The sequence below is a fragment of the Candoia aspera genome, chromosome 4 (assembly GCF_035149785.1).
Source record: "Candoia aspera isolate rCanAsp1 chromosome 4, rCanAsp1.hap2, whole genome shotgun sequence".
NCBI classification, from domain to species: Eukaryota; Metazoa; Chordata; class Lepidosauria; order Squamata; family Boidae; genus Candoia; species Candoia aspera.
This window is the reverse complement of record NC_086156.1, coordinates 93,183,050-93,199,454: the sequence shown is the minus strand read 5'-3', so window position 1 is coordinate 93,199,454 and position 16,405 is coordinate 93,183,050. Positions and strand designations below refer to the sequence as shown.

Sequence of the window (16,405 nt, the reverse complement as noted above, 5' to 3'; positions counted from 1 at the left end):
ACATTCCAAAGTAACAAAACCAAACCCAGAGCATGAATGGAAAATACCAGCAAACGTGCAAGCTGAGTATACACGGATAAAAGGTTTGACATGGGAAACGTTACGATGTTAACAGAACATTGAAATGGTGAACATGACACTTGGTGACACCTAACTAAATAATTACGGTCAGCATATCCATGACATAGGGACGCAGTGGCACTGCAGGTTAAACAGCTGAGCTGCTGAGCTTGCCAATCAGAAGGTCGGCGGTTCAAATCCGCCTGACGGGGTGAACTCCCGTTGCTAGTCCCAGCTTCTGCCAACCTAGCAGTTTGAAAACATGCAAATGTGAGTAGATGAATAGGTACCGCTTTGGCGGGCAGGTAACGGCATTCCGTGTAGTCATGCTGGCCACATGATCACGGAAGTGTCTATGGACAAACGCCGGCTCTTCGGCTTTGAAACAGAGATGAGCACCACCCCCTAGAGTTGGACACAACTGGACTTAATGTCAAGGGAAACCTTTACCTTTACTATATCCATGACATAGAACTTGTTGCAAAAGCAGACTCATTGAACTTAAAGAATGCTGAGTCCAATAATTTGCTTTTGAGAAGTAGAATTACATGGAACTTTAGTACATCATAGGACACATAAAAGGAGGAGCACCAGCTAGCCAATAAAATGTATCAGTTCATTCCATACAAAATCTACCCCTGGTTTCCCAAACCTTTTCTTCATTTCTGTACTATTTTAGATAGGGGGGAATGATTTTATGGCTGCATGGATTAAATATTTGTCAATTGAAATTCCTTAGTTCACTTCACTTGATTCACTTTAAATCATCTAGAGATGTACCAGTTGATCTAGAGCTGACCTTTTCCCATGCTGTTTAATTTGCTGATCATGTCCATGCATGCAATAATATTTCCTTTAACAGTAGATCATGATGAATCTGCAATTCTGATGTGCTTTTCATATCCTTGTTACTGCCAAATATTGGGCAAAAACTAGGATCTCTGCAGCATTCAGCACTTTTTAAAAGAAACAGGAAATCAGCTATGAACATTGTGTAAATTTAAATTGATAATGCTGCTGTGTAGACAACTCCTTCTGCAGAATGGTGGATTAGGATAATAACAAGCATGTGAAAAACAGGAAGTGAGTAGCTTTCTGGGTATTCAGGACAAAACGTTTGTGTTTTATTGCTATGTCCTGGTTTTTGTGTATGTATGACTCATGCACACATGTGCATGGCTTTGAGTCTTGATTCCTGGCGGCCACATCCATGCAGTTTGTCTGGCAACATTTTTCAGAAGTGATTTGCTATTGTCTTTGTCCTGAGATGAGATAGAATGACTGGCCCAGAGTCATACAGCTGGCTTTGCACTTAAGGCAGGACTAGAACTCACAGTCTCTGTTTCTAGCCAAGTGCCATTAATCCCTATATCAAACTGGCTGTCTATGCTCAGGTAGTGATATCTTAGTTTTGAGCAAAAAAGTAAGATGCATCTCATTATCTCATTGTCTCATTCTCATCAAGAAATGTATGAATGTGAGAAAGAAATAGTGTTGTATGTTTGTTGATTTTCTCCTTCTAGGAAGTTAATTTCTTAAGAAAGGTCTTCCAGAGGCATAGCAGTGATAATTTTTTGCTTCGCAGGCAAAAGTTTATTGGTTCAAAACACAGCAAATAGGTGAAAAAAAGAAGAAGACAGGAAAAAAGATAAAGTTCAAAAAGTTATACTTCTTTTGTATATTGTAAAAGCAACTCTGTGTACTCTATATTCTGTTTGGTATCTTTTACCAAGCAGTGAATTTACTAATTAATTGTATAATTTCAGTAATTATCTGCCCATTCATAGATAATATATTTTTTGAAAATATAAAATGCATCTTTGTTTTAAATAAAAGGGATAATAAAAAAAAGCACACGGCAAGAATGGTTATTATTACTTTATTATTATTTTTCATTCTCTGGACTGCCCATTTCCCCCTGTCTTTCTTTTCTTAAATAACTTCAGGAGTGCACTGTTTCATCATTTCCCCAGTCACTTTAGGTAAAACGGTTTTAAGATACAGCAATACACCCTAGGCTGGGTAGCTGGCCTGCTGGTTTGTTTGTTTAGGAAGCAAAGTTAGAGAATAACGGCGCCACAAGTTTTTTTAATTTTAACATTGGTTTTATCTCCAATATATTTTCACTTTGATGCTTTAACTTTGAATATATAAATATATAAGCCCATTTTTATGCTTTTGCTTTTACTTTGTGCGTATGAAATATATGGGTATGTGTGTATAACATCCATAGGATGTGCTGTGAAAGGCAGGAGTTAGATAAAAAAGGGAATACACACAGAGTATTCAGATATATTGACAACTTTATGGGCAGGAAAAGAATGAATAAGGCCATGGAAGACAGAGATGGCTCATTTGATCCAGATCTTTCCAGAACTATATGGTTTCCAAACTCTGCAGTTTTCTCCAGCACTTCCAGATATTTAATTCCCTAAAAATCTGTCCATTTCAAGGATATGGCATCTACATATGATGTTTTTGAAATCCTAAGATAAATATTTTCTTACACTCTAGCAATGGTTGCATAAACTGAAAGTTCTGTGTTCTGGAGTGATGGTCCTTTGAAATTAAAACAACAGGAAATTAGTAGAGTCATTACAGTCCAATTGTTACAGAAGAAAGGGATTGCATGTCTTCACAATTTCTAACTAGAAATAATCTAAAATACACATTTTTCATGAATTCCATCAGGTTCATGGTATTTTTCAAGTAAATTTGGGGCATATGTGGAGCCAGAGGAAAGATAAATGACTAACAGAATATTCTAAAAACAGAATATATTACATTATATAAATGAAGATTGTATTAGGCTTACTATGCTAAGTATCCTTAGGCCAATTAATAATAGAATTAACTGTTATAATTACTCACCTCTGTTTGATGGAGTCCCACAAAGTTGCCATCTGAGAAAAAAAGTATGTATATGTGTATGTATGTCTACACACACACACATACACACACACACTCATTATTAGGATAAACCTTCCCCAAATGAACCATAACCAGTCACTAACACTCTGAAAGACTTTCTGGATCTCAAAGATGACAAAGGTTTATGGTTATTGTCAGTCTGTCTTATAGTCCTATTCCTAATAAGAATCACAGAGGTGCTGGATAACCCTTTTCAAGTAGGTTCTGAGAAAGATGTTACTTTGGAAACCCCCTTTAAAAGGAGGGGTGAATTTTGCAAAGTGAACTTCCTATGCTACTTATATCAAAACCAACTTTTTTCAAGATAAATTTAGTACCTTCTTATACTAAGCTTCAAGGCCATTTCGGCCATCCAAGAACCCAAACATATTTCCTGTTCCTTTCTCTTTTCTTCCATTTAATTAGCAGTGAGCGGCGAGACTAAAGAGGAGCCATTTCTTCTTCCTCACCCTTACTACCCTCCATTATCCAGAAAAGAAAAACAAAATGAAAATGGTAACTATTGCAATTTTTTTTTTCAACGTTTCCACCAGTTAATGAAACTGCTGGGAAAATACAGTTTCCATGATTCAGTGTGTTCTATTGCCTTCACTGAAAATACAGTTCCCATGATTCAGTGTGTTCTATTGCCTTCATTGAATTAAATGGTTGAAAGATGCAGGTATAGGAAAATGCTTTCTTTCTTTATTTGTGTTAATGAAAGCCTGTTTTCCTGTATTCTTTACAATGTCATTTGTAAAGTTTCATTTAATGAATTAAATTAATGTAAACATGCTTAATTAAAAAAAATTGCTATGAACTGAAATGTGTTTAGTTAAGTTTATTAAAATATGTAATCATAGTCTAAACACAACTGAATTGTGTGCCATGTTTAAAGGCTCTTAAGAGGCATATACAGCCTATACATTAAGACAGACAGCCTGTATGTCAAGCAGTCTTGAAAGTGCAGTTAGCTGGCAGATCAATGAAAAAGCAAATGCTATATATAATACAAGCATGTAAAAATACCTCTGCAGTAATTTAGACCACTCTAATCTTTAGACCACTCTAATCTTAGCCTTCCTGTGTAGGCTGTACAGAACAATCTTGCAAAAACACTGTAGCTATGTGTTGCTCAAAGCTACACCGAATTGGCTGTGTGATTTAAGAACTACAGTGGGTAAAGTGGGAATAACCAACAAGTTCTATATATAATCCCATTTCATCAAAACCAAGTTTTGTGGTATTTGAAGAAATGCATGAAATGGAAGGTTTAATGAATTAGAAATAACCACAGAAAAATCTGTCTTCTACTGAAAATATTTAATGCATGTGTATTTAAGTTCATCATCATCATCATCATTTGTTTTTAAGTTCATCATCATCATCATCATCATCATCTATTAAATTCATAAGTGCTGAAGCTGCATGTTTGTTCTCATATAATACAGTCATATCACAGCTGCTGCTAAGAGGATTGCCTCAGCCTTTTAAAAAATCAAACGAGCCTCTTCTTGTATCTTTACCACCAGTAGAAAATGAAAAATAATTAAATCAATGACTGAAGCTTTCTGTGGAAATAAAGACCATTCCTTACTCATTTCTGCCAATCCATTAAAGGCAACACCACACATGTCAATTGAAGAACCAATAATTTTACATGGTATTTTAGGAGAGCCCATCCAAGAGCTCTGGGCAGCAAGGCAGACCCAGATATATTCCTTCATGCCCACCAGGGTTCCATCTGATTTTTAAAATTATTGTGATAAATAAAGAAGCAAATAAGGAAATAAAGAAATAAAGAAGCAAGAAAGCTGCCACAAGCAAAAAACTAGCTCCCAGGATTATGTGATTTAAAGGAGCACTTCTGAGACCCTCAAAGGGCCCACTGAGTGAATAGGGAACAGCCTGAAGTCTAGTTTCTGTTCTGGTTAGTAGGAGTTTTGTGAGGAACCTTACTCACCATGGTAGCCATTTTGTGAATGCGGTAACCACATGCTGTTTAAATACCAAAGATGCTTGCAGCTGTAAAATCTTACCTGTTTCCCTTATACCAGTGTTTCTCAACCTTGGGAACTTTAAGCTGTGTGGACTTCAACTCCCAAAATTCTCCAGCCAGCCACCCAAGGCTGAGGAACATTGCCTTAAACTAATGGGGGGTAGTGGGGAGGTTGGATGTCACTTCTACACCCACAGCTTCTGATACCTTCATGTTTCTAGATTAGCCCTTAAAGAAGAGAATCAATTACAGAGTTTATGATAAAATATTACCTATCATAAGAAGGAGTGGTCTGAGGATTTGATTCTTCCTCCTTTAACTGACATAACAGAGCTAAAACAAGAAGAGAAAAAGGAGCAGGAATCAGTTTTCTCTTGGGCATGGTAGGAGCCACAGTCAGTCATGTAGGTGGCCCGGGATTTTTTGCTTTTTCTGAGATGGGGAAAGTGTGCAGCCTGTTACTTTGTTTGCTTGTTTTCCTTTATCCATTTAATTAAGCAAGAAAAAACCCACTGTTAAGACTTCCTCTAAAAGTTTCATGTATTTCCCACCCAAAACGGCAGGAAGCTCTTCACCATTTTTCAGCAATTTGTGGAATAAATATTGTTGTTAAAGTTCTTAATATGATGCTGAATTATATTCTTAAAATATGGTATATGTCACCTCATGAAGAGATGATTTTTCAATTCAGTTTATGTAATTGTAACAAAAATTACTTTCCTAATTCCTAATATATTTAGATTTTCTTTTTCACTGTATTCTCTCTCTGTTTCTCTCTCTCTCTCACACACACACTTGTGCTGTGGGTTTGTATTTCACTAATGAATGAATAAATACATCATTTAATTCTTTAGGAGATTATTGAAAGAGCAGTATCCCATCCCCAGTCAATCTCTGAACATGAAGGACAACTTCATTTTTCACTCCCAGTTTTTCTCACATACTGAGATTATGGATCAGCACTGATAATTGGACCACAATTATAAGACCACAGAATAGATTTGGTAGCACACACCGCACTTTCCTCCAACCTCTTATCTCTCTTCCTTTTCTGCCACCATCACTCACCTTTCCTTACCAAGTGATAAGTCAAGGCAGCCAGAATCAGAATGACAAAGCTTAGAGCTCCCAATGTTATCCAACTTTTCTCACCTACAGAAAGGAAGATTAATCCCAATTAGATCAAAGAAGAAAAAGTATCACTCCTTGATTCTCACCACAGAGGTAGAATCAGCACTTTGTAATCCAGGCAGGCACTTCTCCATTAGTTTGTCTTTAAAATAGTCAAGCTATTTAGTTTGTTCTTTCTTTTACAGGTCTGACTCCCCCCCCCCTTTTATTAACTGAATACAGAAAACAAACACAAAGGAAAAAATACAAAAAGTTTTGGAAACAAAATAAAAAAGAAACATGTACAGTATATAAAACTATACATGTTAATACCTCTTCCTATTGTCTAGGCAAAATAGGATTCTCTGGTTCTTTATTCCATTCGACAGTTCTTATTTGTATCTCTAATTGAGACATCGCTAATAGAATTTCCAAGGCTGAAAACGCCACAGGAAAAAAACATCAAATGTCACTTCCTAGAAATAATGTACCATAAACTTTAAATCAATGTAAAAATGAACCTTACCCACCGTGGCAACCATTTTGTGAATACAGTAACCACACACTGTTTAAATACGAAATATCCCCTTGCAGCTGTAAAATCTTACCTAGGGTAATATACCTGAAATACATTACAGTTTGATTCCAGGGGAGTCCAACTAACTGGAGGTGTAATGAAGAGCCCAGGGAGGAGCGTTTCCGCTAAGGGGAGTCATCCAAAATGTGGTACTACAAATTTTCACGTGTGTCAATCATTCCCATAGGAAGACTCGTATTTGTATCAGTAGAAACTGTCTTTCCTTTGCAAAATTAGGACTATTCAGGGCTCTTAAGCAGCATATGAGAATTCTCAATATTAATGGAAACTCACACACACAAAAATATAATACTTTAAGTGCAGTTAGGGCACAATGGAGCCCTCTTGTTGAAAGATAGGTAAATATTCAGTGGAATCCATTATATTATTTAGGATAGAAGAATGAAATGCAAACATATACATAATCAATGCCTTCAGTGTTAAAGCCATCATCCAATGACTATTGTAACTCACCAATGAAACTTGCAATCCCATTGATCTCATCATGTTCACATGGTGGACAGGAATGGAAATTATCCTCTACTCAAAAAAAAAAAAAGAGTAAGATTACAAAGAGGCTAAGAATAGCACAGAAATGAAGATCTCCATAACATTACATCTGTGTTTAGGCTCCTGTGACATATTCTGAATGTGCAACTCTTCTAAAGAAATCTTTATGGAGGAATGGCTCTCCACAGCTGAAAAGCCCATGAAGGGACAAAGAAAACCTCAATTATGATCCCTTGGTTAAAGCCCCATTTATTTATTACAATTGCAGAAATAGGAATGGGTTCTACACTGCAAAGTACAGTAAAGAGTCTAGGAAAATAGCAGGTGTTCCTATCATATATTTCTATAGCGATTCAAAGGCTAGTCATGTTCTGAAAAATGTATAAAGTAAGGCCGGCAACACAGCGCATTCATCCCAATATCAGTATCTGAACTTCAGGGTCATGTAAGCAAAGCAGCACGGATACCTCCTATACATCGTCACTAACTCAGACATAGCACTGCTTTGTAAATAAGTTAAATAGGCAGTGGACACAGAAATGGGAGCACTGGAAAGATACTATCCGGTGTGTGGCCCTGTTGCCTACCGCTTTTTTAGTCATTGTCTTTCACATATGACTAAGTATCCAAAATCTCATAGCAACTGCAAACAATATTTCAGTAATTACTGCACTGTTTTAGGAAAGAAAGTCAATATTCTCAGAATCAGAAGAGAGTTCTGTGAGAAATTGTTGCCATGTTGTGTGTTCTAGGAGAAGATTTTAGCAAAGCAGTGATGCCATGCCCTTGATTTGGAGACTATTCCACTCTTTGTCGCCACCCAGTTTTTCGTCTGCTCACTCAAAAGTCAGACAGTATTCACTGAAACCATACGTCACATTAGACAGCTTTGGTACTTATTTCCCCTCCCTCAAAAACCAGTTTTACATTTTGTACATGCTTATGAATATTTTCAGTCTGTGCATTAACAGTTCTGGTATGGCTAAAGAGAGCTTGCTCTTAATACATAGGGTGAGATAAGCAGCACATCTCTTCAAATCCGTTTTGTTGTTAATCCTGATGCCTGTTGAAGGTAAAGGTAAAGGTTTCCCTTGACGTAAAGTCCAGTCGTGTCCGACTCTAGGGGGCGGTGCTCATCTCCGTTTCTAAGCCTTAGAGCCGGCGTTGTCATAGACACTTCCAGGTCATGTGGCCAGCATGACTCACGGAACGCCGTTACCTTCCCACCGAAGCGGTACCAATTAATCTACTCACATTTGCATGTTTTCGAACTGCTTGGTGTGCAGGAGCTGGGACTAGCAACGGGAGCTCACCCCGCCGCGCAGTTTCGAACCGCCGACCTTCCGATCGACAGCTCAGCGGTTTAACCCGCAGCGCCACCACGTCCCCTAGATGCCTGTTGAAATCAGTAGCAAAATCAGCAGCAAAGTTGCGATTATGGGTATATTTTGAAGGAAAGTTGGAATATTGCACGAAGAAGTGAACGTTCATTCCTACCTGGAGGGGCCGTCAGATTCCAGGACAAACTGAGGACAGACTTTTTCTGTTGGTTTAGTCCCTCCTTATGTTGGTACCCACAGGAATATTGTTCAGAAGAGGTTTGTGAAATATGGAACTTATACACAGCCATGCTGGATTTTGGTTCCTGGGCTGAAACAAGGGCTTTCTCTTTGCAGGAAAAAAATCTTGTTATGCTATTATTTGAAGGAAGCACACACAACAGTGAGACTGTGTCTCCAGGATGAACAGATCCTGCATTGTGAAACAGCTCAGGAGCTGGCAGTTCACCTAAACAAAGGAATAGGGCAGAAATGAAACTAGCCACCAGACTAAATACTGATATACCATGAAGGATTACAAAGACTTCTGGGTAGAATGGACACATCTATCAATTTCAGTTTCTCTCATTTTCTCATTTTCCAATATGTAAGTTCAGGATTGGTTTATACCCACATTTTTTAAAAGAGTTTTTTAAGAAATATATTTACATTCATTTTGATACCACTCTGCACAGTTCAATAAACATACCTTCCCTTACATACAAGTGTTATCAACCATTTCATTTTTACCAACTATTTTCTATATTATTAATTTCTGTCAGGAATTTTTACATATCTACCTTTTATAGATTTTCCTCTATCATCCACCTCTCTCTCTCACACACACATGCACACATATTATTATCATCATCTTTTTATCTGTAATATTTTTGATAAACTTATGATGAATTGCATTGCCCAATCTAGAAACGTGTGAATTTTGAATAATTGGTTTTTGCTTTTAATGCCATTCTAAAATGCAAAATTAGATTCAGATTTCCCTCCCATTCCCATTCCTAGATCTGGCCATGGACCATTCTGCAGAGAATCTGTTGCTGGACTCCACGGAATCAGGTTTTTTGGTTATTTTTGTCTCATTCTTGGTTGATCTTTTTATCACCTCAGCTATTTATATCATTTTTCAGATATACATGTTTGATTGTATATTACTTTCAGTTATTTGTTTTAGGGAATGTACACAAAGTTCTGATGGCATGTGAGTTATTTGTTTTCTCTATTCATTTTGGGCCAGTCATTGTGATTGTTCACAGCTGAAGAGGCAGTTCCAGTCTTTAAAAGGCAGTGCTTGGGTCAGTCCAAGCATCAGGAATAACCCCTGGAGACTAAAATGCAACCTTATGGTCAACAAAACATTACAGTCAACACCCCATTTCCTTTTTGACATAATAGACAGCTTACTATTTTGTGAACATGTTCCAAGATGGACATGGAATGCAATATATAAGGATTTTTTTTTCAGATCACCCACTGTCATTTTGCCCTTTATCTTGATAATGGCTCTCCTCACTGCATCCAAAAATATCACAACCTTATGTGGAGGCTAAAAAGGATCTCTGTGTCTTTTGTGACATTCCACCTAAATTCTTATCCTGCAGACATCTCAATGTCACATTGAGATCTTCTCTGTCTGTCTGTCTGTCTGTCTCTCTTCTTATCCTGCATTCCATCTCATCCTGTTGAAGGAGATCTGGAGATGCTGAAACCTTGCACATTTTCCTGACTTTCAAGTTGGCCTAGGAAACCTTTCATATTGATGGACAATCTTAGAGCAGAATATTTTACTTTGGTTTTTCCTGTAAAATCTAACTTTTTTCTAATGCAAAGTAATCCAAAGCAAACTTGGCTTGCTTTGAAGCTGCCCATTAAATATTAAACAGTATGAACTGGCATCAAAATTACTGTATATTGTATGGACGATATAAACATCTTTCCCCTGGAAGTGAGGTTGGCCTCCTCTCTTGTGGACTTCAGGAAATGGCTGAAGACCTGGTTTTTTCACCATGCCTGGAGTTGGGAGAGGAACAGCCACTCTTGGGGCTGGTTGGTTCCCTAGTCCTGCCAGAACCGGTTCTGGTCCCCTTTGGGTGGAATTAGATCTGCCAGAGCTTGATATTATTCTGATTTTATTGTATTTTATACTGTTTTATTGTGAACTGCCCAGGGTCCCCTGAGTGGGGGAGATGGATGGTAATAAGAATATGACAAATAAATAAATAAAAACAAGCTCAAATTATTTCTACAATCCAACACTTCATCCCTGAGTGACATATATTCCCTACCATTGTTGCTTATGCTTGTTTGTTTATTCATTTTTAACAGGAGGTCTAGATGACCCCAGTCTGGATATATGTTAAAGATTTATTTTCTTGTTATGTAATCCTAACACATGTCTTTGATTTCTCTGTATGATTAAATAGACCCAAACTCACCTGTAGAGCTGCAGAGTTCCAAATCTTGACTACTAAAACTTTCACTCAAACAACAGTGGGTTGCAAACACAATATCTGCATTGACAGCAATGGAAAAAACCCAATAAGTGTTTTGCAAAGGAAAAAAAAGTAAGAAGAATGAATGTTCCTAAGTCCCTTAACCTAATAAATAGCACCAAATCTACTTGCTTAAATGATTCATGTTGAACAGAAGTTGCTTCTACATTTGTAAGAAAAATAAAGGTATGGAGGAACAGTTTAAAACAATGCATTTCCAAAAGTTATTTATATAGCAGTGCTCTGCCTGGGTCCATTATTACTTGGTGCAGTTCTTTCTTTGTGGTACAGAGTTTTCCCCCCAATTATGCATGTGTGCTTATGCTGGGCTGAGAAAGAGAAACATAATAGCAAAGCATCTACATTCCTAGGTGAAATACAAACATAAAACTTTTTCTAAAAATATCAAATTTTAAGGCAATGCTCATGTATGTTCAGTCACTGGAAGAAATGAAAGAATCTGTTTTCTCGACCTTGAAACCTCCCCCTCCCTTTCCATTATGATTTTAGGAAACTTACTGAGAAGCCAGTGAAGGATCATCAGGATGATTTAGCTATACTGTCGGTCTTCAGATGGGATGCATGAACTTTTTCTCTTCCACATTACTGTCCTTTTCCCTGCCTCACGGAAGAAGTAGAAATGAGAACATTTGTAGCATGCTTGACTACGTTCCCTCCTCCAGGGTGTACACTCACATGTGACTACATCTAAGAGATTATAATATACTCATTTATACATTTTCTAGACTGCACTTTATCTTGATGGTAAAATACTCGAGTTTTCTGAGTTATTATTGTTACGTATGTTAGGTATGTCTAAGTTAATATGCAGCAAGATTTTAAAAGCTCCTCTTAACCCAATCATCATCCAATTAGTGTGCTGTATTTCAAAAAGGAGCAATATACTCTAGTACTGGGAATTCATAAATATAGGATGTGGTTCAATTTCCCCACTATCCATTTAAATTACTGGAGCAAGTTAAAAAAAAATTCAATTTCCAAAGCTTCAGAAGCTATCCCTGGTTCATCAAGAAATGATATGATGACAGCGAGTACGTGACAGAGAGGGGAGCTCAGCATGGCCCCTAGCAGCTTGCTGGGTGGTGTGGAAACATAAAGAAGGCAGCATGGCACTCAACGCAGCCATACGTTTACCTTTGTCTATCATGATAACGTCTTCATTCTTCATGGTTCAGTGTTCAGGACAGAAGGGACTAAAGCTTTTACAATGTTATCTACTGTATGCCTTAGCAGAAGCACCAAGAAATATCAGTACTTTTGGAATATATCATTTTCACTGTTTTAATAAGGAATTTAGGTATTTTTGAACACCCTCTTCTTTAAAGTGGTGACTTATAAGACACAGAAGCATTCCAGGAAAATGTAGCTACAAAGCTAACTATACATAATATGCTAAAATATTTTTGAATGTATTAATAGAAACCTCAGAGGAAGGAAAGGTCAGAGTAGCATATGCCCCAAAATAACTCTTAGGCTGAACGAAGAGTGTGCTGGTGTCAGTAGTTTTATCTTTTGGCATAACCATGAGTTTAGTTTCTTCTCTTTGGAGGTTTATGCATGAATGTCACTATATCGCAGATACTTCCTTGTTGGGATGCAAGCATCATCATGTTAGCTTTCCAGGAGATCTAGCATAGGATAGTGGGAGAATCCTTAGGGTAAAATTGGGGTTTGGTTTCACTTGTGGCAAAAGGCCAAAATAATTCCAAACTGACCAACTGCTTATCCTTAGTGAATTAGCTATATATGGCACAAATTCACCTAAGGCTGGTAATCTACATCACACCTTTTCTGCCTTCCTAAAAAGTGTTCTGTGAAACCCTGTTTATCAAGCCACAATGAATGACGATGTCAATATCTGTGCAGCTGTTTTGTACTGACCAATATTCATGGAAGACTGCAACTTGGAATGGAAGAGGAGTAAGTGGTAAGGGAATAAATTAATGGATGAGATGGAAGAAGTGTCTGAAACAGGAAAGAGGAAGGATGTAATAGATTTGAATGAAGGAGGTCTAATGTTGTAAGGTGGAATTGATAAATATGTGAAGGAAGTAAAAGCATCGGTATAATTATGAATAAAAGTGCTAAATAAACCAGAAAGTATGATTTGCTGTCAAGTTCCCTGGGATATCAGGAGTGGGAATCTACCCAATTGCAGTTGGAGAAAAGGCTCCTTTTATGGGAATGTCAGTTTTATCTTCTTTCTGATCTCTGATGGTAGGCAGGGCCATGTCTTTACCATGTTCATAACAAGAGATGTTTCCAGTCCAAACTCTTTCCTTCTGCCATGGGAGGGGCAGTCTGTTTCTCTTTTGGTGGTCAGCCAAATCTTCCCCTAAAGTGCTGCTCAGAATGTGGGACCAGCATATAGGTTTTAATTTAGGAGTTGGGGCGCTTAAAATGGAAAAGCTGGAAGAAGCAGGGAACATGGATGTCATCTGCTGTTTCCCAAGATTTCTGATTCTGGGTAGCTCTTCCAATAAATCATATATGATTGAGTACTAAAGGAATGGTGGAAGAATAGATGTATTGGTGGAAGCTGTGGGTGAAAAGGTGACAGAACTGAAGTTTGCAATTATAGGAAATGGCCCACTAAACATGGCAGCCAACTTTTCAGATGGTCATGTAGAAAGGAGCAGATTTATTGAAAGCCATATGCCACCTCCAACAGCAATGAGAGATCCTTTCTGGTGAGGACAGATTACTTGTAGGAGGGCATAGCACTTGTGAAGATTTCAGGCTAGGGGCAGGTGGTATTGATTGATTGATTGATTGATTGATTGATTCATTGATTCATTCATTCATTCATTCATTCATTTAGGCACATTGCAACTCTAAATCACCTCTGGGTGCCTCAGAATTTAGAACAAGCATAGAAAATATGGTACATAGTATAAACAAAAACAACTTCATTTTAATAAAAGAGTTGCATCTTCCTCAGCTAGCTTAGAAGCATATTTTGGTACTTTTATATGTTGATAATATGGCCATTTTATCATGTTCAGTTATCAGGCTGAGAAGAGCATGAAAAGCCTTGTGCACAAGGGTGGAGGTCCAGATCTGAATCATTATTTTAGTTATTGAAACTGATGTTTAAGCTGTGGTGGAGAAAATGTAACAAACAGAAAGGAGCTGAATTTAGGTTCATGAGTAAGTTACTTTTCTTTTGGCCTGAACAGTTCATTTTTTGGGGGAAATGAGTTTTAGCAAACTTGAGGTTTACCTCTATTTTTAATCATCGATTTTTCCTATTTTTCAAAAAAGGAAACTTATTATTGCATTGAGAGTCTCCTGAATCTGTTCTCTTGCATGTCAGTCTATAGATTAAAGCCCCATCCATTTCTTTTCTTTTAATTAAGAAATACATGCCCAATACAAATGTGATGATGAAAAAATGACAAAATAGAAATGCATGGAGCACCACTAGTGTAAGGGTAAATCCAACCAAACACAGGTAAGAGTCCTTATTAGGACTTACTTTGGGGTGATAAGAGCAGTAAAGTGAATGTAGTTCTCTGCTCTTACTGCATCTGCAGATAGCCAGCCACCGGCCTGTTTAGGGTGACCAGGTCCCTTCTGGGCAAGTAGGGACCGGGATACCCTTTGCAGGGCTGCTGTCAGGAATACTCTTGGCATTTGTTGGATAAAGTTATTCAACTTTACTCAAAGTTGGATGACAGCTGAGCAAGTCCTTTGAAGTGGCTGGGGCACATCTGAACTCAATGATTTGGGAAGAGCTTTTTTTTAAATATATATAATTTTTATTGAACCTTTAAAACAAGAAGATAAAAACTAACACAAACTAATATAAAGTAAGGTAAAATGAAAAAGAAATCAAAGAAAAAGAAAAAAAGCAAGAAAAGAAAAGAAGTTGAAGAAAAACAGAAAAAACAGAAAAAAAAAAGATATAAAGAAGTGGCTTCCAATATTCTTCACAGCAGTTATAAGTACAAATATATATTTAACCTCTCTTTCTAAAGTTACTGTAATGATTGCCTAGTCTAAAATATTCTCAGACTCACAAGCAAGAGCTTGAATAAAATCTGGTTTATTAAAGAATAGTACACAAGTACAAAGAAAGCTGACAATGGGAAAAGCACGCCAAATACAAACTTAAAAAGCCCTCGGTACAAATGAGATCCCTCCCCCCGTAGAACCTTCCCAGGCTCGCAATCCCGGGTGTGCCAACGGCTCCTGCTGGTGCGGTGGAAATGTCCTTGAGCAGCACACATAACCCAAACACATTCCATTAAAATAAACATAGATACAAAGCTGGGCAGAAGGTTCCCAGCAGCTCCCTCCCAGCAGCAAGTGTGTTAGCATCATGGCATGTGAAACGTTACTATGTACAGCACACATAGAAACAGTGAACATGACATACCGCCCCCCCCCAAAAGAAATCTAGGCAGAAACCTTGAAAGGGTAAGCTAAGTGAAAACGGTGTAGTAAATCAGGAGCATTAACGTGACGAGCAAGCACCCACTCATGGTGGGGAAAGCGTTTCCAGCAGATCAAGTACTGGAGGGAGCCACTAAGCTTGCGAGAATCAATGACCTCCTTGACTTCAAAGTGTTGCTGCCCATCAATCATGATCGGAGTAGGAGGGGGAGGTTGGGGATGCCAGTGGGAAGATTGATGGACAGGCTTGAGCAAGCTGCAATGAAAAACAGGGTGCAAATGTTTCAAATTGTGAGGCAAATCCAATTTAACAGTAACAGGATTAACAATACCAACAATAGGGAAAGGACCAATGAACTTGGGAGCAAGTTTTTTTGAGGGTTGTGGGGACTTTATGAATTTTGTAGAAAGGTAGACCAGATCCCCAATCTTGAAATCGTGCTGCAGAGAATGGTGTTTATCAGCTTGGAACTTGTAAGCAGCCTGGGCATCAGCTAAGGCTTGCTTAATCACCAGCCATGAATCAGCAAGCTGAACAGCCCAGTCAGAGGCAGAACATGATTGGGGAGGGGCTTGTGGCAGCTCAGGGATGGGAACAAAGTCATGGCCAGAAACCACCCGAAAAGGGGTCTGTCCAGTGCTTTGATAGACAGCATTGTTGTAAGCCACCTCAGCAAAGGGCAACAAGTCCACCCAATTGTCCTGATGGTAATTAATGTATGCTCTAAGGAATTGTTCAAGGGTAGAGTTCAAAACCTCTGTAGATCCGTCAGTCTGGGGATGCGAAGATGTGGACAACGCCTGCTTGGTGCCAATCAATTTTAAAAATGATTTCCAGAACTGGGAAGTGAACTGTGTCCCACGGTCAGTCACCACATGGGAGGGGCAACCGTGGAGACAGTAGATGTGGACGAGAAACAGGCGGGCCAATTGTGGGGCTGACGGGATGGAAGCACACGGAATGAAATGGGCTTGTTTGGAGAAAAAATCTTTT

At 38.2% G+C, this 16,405-nt stretch overlaps 1 long non-coding RNA gene across 2 annotated transcripts; it reads right to left on the bottom strand.

The window, feature by feature from the left end:
- Positions 1 to 2,345: 2,345 nt before the first annotated feature.
- LOC134497369 (uncharacterized) lies at positions 2,346 to 6,370 on the bottom strand. 2 transcript variants are annotated; one of them, XR_010067908.1, is made up of 4 exons: positions 6,038 to 6,370; positions 5,242 to 5,302; positions 2,932 to 2,963; positions 2,346 to 2,619 (listed from the first exon to the last, which is right to left on the bottom strand). It is a non-coding gene; the product is annotated as an uncharacterized LOC134497369 (long non-coding RNA). The 2 variants fall into 2 exon arrangements; XR_010067909.1 differs by lacking the exon at positions 2,932 to 2,963 and having other exon boundaries at positions 6,038 to 6,366.
- Positions 6,371 to 16,405: the final 10,035 nt, after the last annotated feature.